The following is a 5,551-nucleotide window of genomic DNA, read 5'->3' as shown; positions in this document are numbered from 1 at the left end:
AGACAGGTAGGGAAAGACCAGACACATTTATGGGTGGGAAGCTAATTGGACCAGACAGGTAGGGAAAGACCAGACACATTTATGGGCGGGAATCTAATTGGACCAGACAGGGAGGGAAAGACCAGACACATTTATGGGCGGGAAGCTAATTGGACCAGACAGGTAGGGAAAGACCAGACACATTTATGGGTGGGAAGCTAATTGGACCAGACAGGTAGGGAAAGACCAGACACATTTATGGGCCGGAATCTAATTGGACCAGACAGGTAGGGAAAGACCAGACACATTTATGGGCGGGAAGCTAATTGGACCAGACAGGTAGGGAAAGACCAGACACATTTATGGGCCGGAATCTAATTGGACCAGACAGGTAGGGAAAGACCAGACACATTTATGGGCGGGAATCTAATTGGACCAGACAGGTAGGGAAAGACCAGACACATTTATGCGCGGGAAGCTAATTGGACCAGACAGGTAGGGAAAGACCAGACACATTTATGGGCCGGAAGCTAATTGGACCAGACAGGGAGGGAAAGACCAGACACATTTATGCGCGGGAAGCTAATTGGACCAGACAGGTAGGGAAAGACAGGATACATTTATGGGCCGGAAGCTAATTGGACCAGACAGGTAGGGAAAGACCAGACACATTTATGGGCCGGAAGCTAATTGGACCAGACAGGGAGGGAAAGACCAGACACATTTATGGGTGGGAAGCTAATTGGACCAGACAGGGAGGGAAAGACCAGACACATTTATGCGCGGGAAGCTAATTGGACCAGACAGGTAGGGAAAGACAGGATACATTTATGGGCCGGAAGCTAATTGGACCAGACAGGTAGGGAAAGACCAGACACATTTATGGGCCGGAAGCTAATTGGACCAGACAGGGAGGGAAAGACCAGACACATTTATGGGTGGGAAGCTAATTGGACCAGACAGGGAGGGAAAGACCAGACACATTTATGGGTGGGAATCTAATTGGACCAGACAGGTAGGGAAAGACCAGACACATTTATGGGTGGGAAGCTAATTGGACCAGACAGGGAGGGAAAGACCAGACACATTTATGGGTGGGAAGCTAATTGGACCAGACAGGTAGGGAAAGACCAGACACATTTATGGGCGGGAATCTAATTGGACCAGACAGGGAGGGAAAGACCAGACACATTTATGGGCGGGAAGCTAATTGGACCAGACAGGTAGGGAAAGACCAGACACATTTATGGGCGGGAAGCTAATTGGACCAGACAGGTAGGGAAAGACCAGACACATTTATGGGCCGGAATCTAATTGGACCAGACAGGTAGGGAAAGACCAGACACATTTATGGGCGGGAAGCTAATTGGACCAGACAGGTAGGGAAAGACCAGACACATTTATGCGCGGGAAGCTAATTGGACCAGACAGGTAGGGAAAGACCAGACACATTTATGGGCGGGAATCTAATTGGACCAGACAGGTAGGGAAAGACCAGACACATTTATGGGCCGGAAGCTAATTGGACCAGACAGGGAGGGAAAGACCAGACACATTTATGGGCCGGAAGCTAATTGGACCAGACAGGTAGGGAAAGACCAGACACATTTATGGGCCGGAAGCTAATTGGACCAGACAGGGAGGGAAAGACCAGACACATTTATGGGCGGGAATCTAATTGGACCAGACAGGTAGGGAAAGACCAGACACATTTATGGGCCGGAATCTAATTGGACCAGACAGGTAGGGAAAGACCAGACACATTTATGGGCCGGAAGCTAATTGGACCAGACAGGTAGGGAAAGACCAGACACATTTATGGGCCGGAATCTAATTGGACCAGACAGGTAGGGAAAGACCAGACACATTTATGGGCCGGAATCTAATTGGACCAGACAGGTAGGGAAAGACCAGACACATTTATGGGCCGGAAGCTAATTGGACCAGACAGGTAGGGAAAGACCAGACACATTTATGGGCGGGAAGCTAATTGGACCAGACAGGTAGGGAAAGACCAGACACATTTATGGGCGGGAAGCTAATTGGACCAGACAGGTAGGGAAAGACCAAACACATTTATGCTACGTTCATAACCAAGTGGGATGGTGATCATTACCAGTTGGATGCATTCACATGTTTTTTGAACTCATTGAGAAACGCCAATTGTCTAATGGCAAACAAGCTGTGTCAACCATAAACTAAACGTACAGCTATCATGCCTGTAAACAAACGAGGCCTATTGTGTGCATTCTCTGTGTCTGTATAGAGAAAAGTCATTTTTCTAAATATATATTCATATGGACAGTACCAGGTCACTGCAGTTTAGACAGAGATGTCATCCTCCCGAAGGCCAGGAGTTTTTCCCAATAGTTTTTTTTTTTTAACTATGTGACCTGATTAGAATAACTCTGGTTTCATTATATACCATATTCAACTTTTTTTTTTTCAACAGATGTCAGATGTCATATCGGATAACGTCAAGAGGTTTTACCTGGTTACCAGATCTAACCACAGCACTCTGGGAAGTGTGGTGCCAACTCTTGTTTCCCAACCCTGCCGTTCTCTACGATAGTTACGGCCCCAAACAACTTTCACACAAAGTTAGACTGGGTAACAAAGCAGTGTTATCTGGCGTGTACATCAATCAATGTTTATTTCCCATTGTTCCATTTGCATCAACAACAAAAAAACAAAAACATTTTCAGTTATTATTATTTTATTCTTCAGTCCGCTCTAATACCCTACTATAATATCAACAAGGTCAACAGGTGGTACAATCCATTTAAACAAGACACACTTATACTGCCATTGTTGAGAAAAGAACCAAACGGTTGTCTTGGAAACCAAACCGTTTGTTTGTTTGTTTGTTTGTTTGTTTGTTTGTTTGGACCAAGAACGGTTGTCTTGGAAACCAAACCGTTTGTTTGGACCAATGGGGTTCCAGTGACATCGGACAGAACCATGATTCATTAAACAGGTAGGTAAACACCGTCTACAGAAAAACACTCATCTAAACGAGGGTTGTTGTTGTACAGTTGATAGAAAATCCCCCCCCTCAAAAAACATACAAAAACACCCTGTTTGTCAATCAGTAGAATATGTTGATTTTTTCTCAGCCATTGAAGTTAACTGCACTGTTACTAACTCAAACACAAACCTAATGGACAGTAAAGTAAATACTGAGACATTATCTATAGACTATATTTCTATGACAACCACACTCAGTTATGAACAATGTCCTTCTCATTAGCCTGTAAAGGCCACCATGTACTGTAGTAGCAGTACTTTAGTATCCAACGCTGTGGGACTGACTGGCTCTCAGCACAGTAGGTTGTCTTTCCAACAGGAATGTCTCACGAGCCTGAGAAGAAGCAGAGTCAAACTAATAGAGATAGTGCACATTTTAACCTGTGTGTGTGTGTGTGTGTGTGTGTGTGTGTGTGTGTGTGTGTGTGTGTGTGTGTGTGTGTGTGTGTGTGTGTGTGTGTGTGTGTGTGTGAGAAAATGGTGACTGTATGGTCATGGTAACAATCCTTCTGTGGTTCAGGGCAGGGTGTACATAGGTGGACATAGGTGGACATTGTTGGACATAGGTGGACATTATTGGACATAGGTGGACATTGTTGGACATAGGTAGACATTGTTGGACATTGTTGGACATAGGTGGACATTATTGGACATAGGTAGACATTGTTGGACATTGTTGGACATAGGTGGACATTATTGGACATAGGTAGACATTGTTGGACATTGTTGGACATAGGTGGACATTATTGGACATAGGTAGACATTGTTGGACATTGTTGGACATAGGTGGACATTGTTGGACATAGGTAGACATTGTTGGACATAGGTAGACATTGTTGGACATTGTTGGACATAGGTGGACATTGTTGGACATAGGTAGACATTGTTGGACATAGGTAGACATTTGTTGGACATAGGTGGACATTATTGGACATAGGTAGACATTGTTGGACATAGGTAGACATTGTTGGACATTGTTGGACATAGGTGGACATTGTTGGACATAGGTGACATTGTTGGACATAGGTGGACATTGTTGGACATAGGTGGACATTGTTGGACATAGGTAGACATTGTTGGACATAGGTAGACATTGTTGGACATTGTTGGACATTATTGGACATAGGTAGACATTGTTGGACATAGGTGGACATTGTTGGACATAGGTAGACATTGTTGGACATAGGTAGACATTGTTGGACATTGTTGGACATTGACATTGTTGGACATAGGTAGACATTGTTGGACATTGGTAGACATTGTTGGACATTGTTGGACATAGGTAGACATTGTTGGACATAGGTAGACATTGTTGGACATAGGTAGACATTGTTGGACATAGGTAGACATTGTTGGACATAGGTAGACATTGTTGGACATAGGTAGACATTGTTGGACATAGGTGGACATTATTGGACATAGGTAGAGATTGTTGGACATTGTTGGACATTGTTGGACATAGGTAGACATTGTTGGACATAGGTAGACATTGTTGGACATTGTTGGACATAGGTGGACATTGTTGGACATAGGTGGAGACATTGGACATTATTGGACATAGGTAGACATTGTTGGACATTGTTGGACATAGGTGGACATTATTGGACATAGGTAGACATTGTTGGACATTGGTAGACATAGGTGGACATTGTTGGACATAGGTGGACATTGTTGGACATAGGTGGACATTGTTGGACATAGGTGGACATTGTTGGACATAGGTGGACATTGTTGGACATAGGTGGACATTGTTGGACATAGGTAGACATTGTTGGATTATGGACATAGGTGGATATTGTTGGACATAGGTGGACATTGTTGGACATAGGTGGACATTGTTGGACATAGGTGGACATTGTTGGACATAGGTGGACATTGTTGGACATAGGTGGACATAGGTGGACATTGTTGGACATAGGTGGACATTGTTGGACATTGTTGGACATAGGTGGACATAGGTGGACATTGTTGGACATTGGTGGATATTGTTGGACATAGTTGGACATTGTTGGACATTGTTGGACATAGGTGGACATTGTTGGACATAGGTGGACATTGTTGGACATAGGTGGACATTGTTGGACATAGGTGGACATAGGTGGACATTGTTGGACATAGGTGGACATAGGTGGACATTGGTGGATATTGTTGGACATAGGTGGACATTGTTGGACATTGGTGGACATTGTTGGACATAGGTGGACATTGGTGGACATTGTTGGACATAGGTGGACATAGGTGGATATTGTTGGACATTGTTGGACATAGGTGGACATAGGTGGATATTGTTGGACATAGGTGGACATTGTTGGACATAGGACATAGGTGGACATAGGTGGATATTGTTGGACATTGTTGGACATAGGTGGACATTGTTGGACATTGTTGGACATTTGAGCATCGGTGAGGGATGGTGAGGGATGGTGAGGGATGGTGAGGGATAGTTGTGGTCATAACAATCATTTTGACTTACAAAATAAAACACTTAGAAACTGAAAACAAAAATTCCAACAAAAAAAAACAATGGTGTTGTCATGACATTTTT

The 5,551-nt window shown here is 43.9% G+C and overlaps 1 long non-coding RNA gene across 13 annotated transcripts; it reads left to right on the top strand.

Annotated features, from left to right (window-relative positions):
• The first annotated feature begins 2,615 nt into the window (after window positions 1-2,615).
• LOC127914955 (uncharacterized) lies at window positions 2,616-5,257 on the top strand. Of its 13 annotated transcripts, none has more exons than XR_008089578.1 (7): window positions 2,616-3,902; window positions 3,964-4,013; window positions 4,053-4,192; window positions 4,289-4,428; window positions 4,568-4,767; window positions 4,835-4,874; window positions 5,235-5,257. It is a non-coding gene; the product is annotated as an uncharacterized LOC127914955 (long non-coding RNA). The 13 variants fall into 13 exon arrangements; XR_008089577.1 differs by having other exon boundaries at window positions 4,815-4,874; XR_008089579.1 differs by lacking the exons at window positions 4,835-4,874; window positions 5,235-5,257 and adding an exon at window positions 4,489-4,538 and having other exon boundaries at window positions 4,618-4,637.
• The last annotated feature ends 294 nt before the right edge of the window (window positions 5,258-5,551 follow it).

This window comes from Oncorhynchus keta, chromosome 34 (genome assembly GCF_023373465.1).
Source record: "Oncorhynchus keta strain PuntledgeMale-10-30-2019 chromosome 34, Oket_V2, whole genome shotgun sequence".
In the NCBI taxonomy this organism is placed as follows: Eukaryota; Metazoa; Chordata; class Actinopteri; order Salmoniformes; family Salmonidae; genus Oncorhynchus; species Oncorhynchus keta.
The sequence above is the reverse complement of the archived record's forward strand: the minus strand, read 5'-3'. Positions and strand labels throughout refer to the sequence as shown.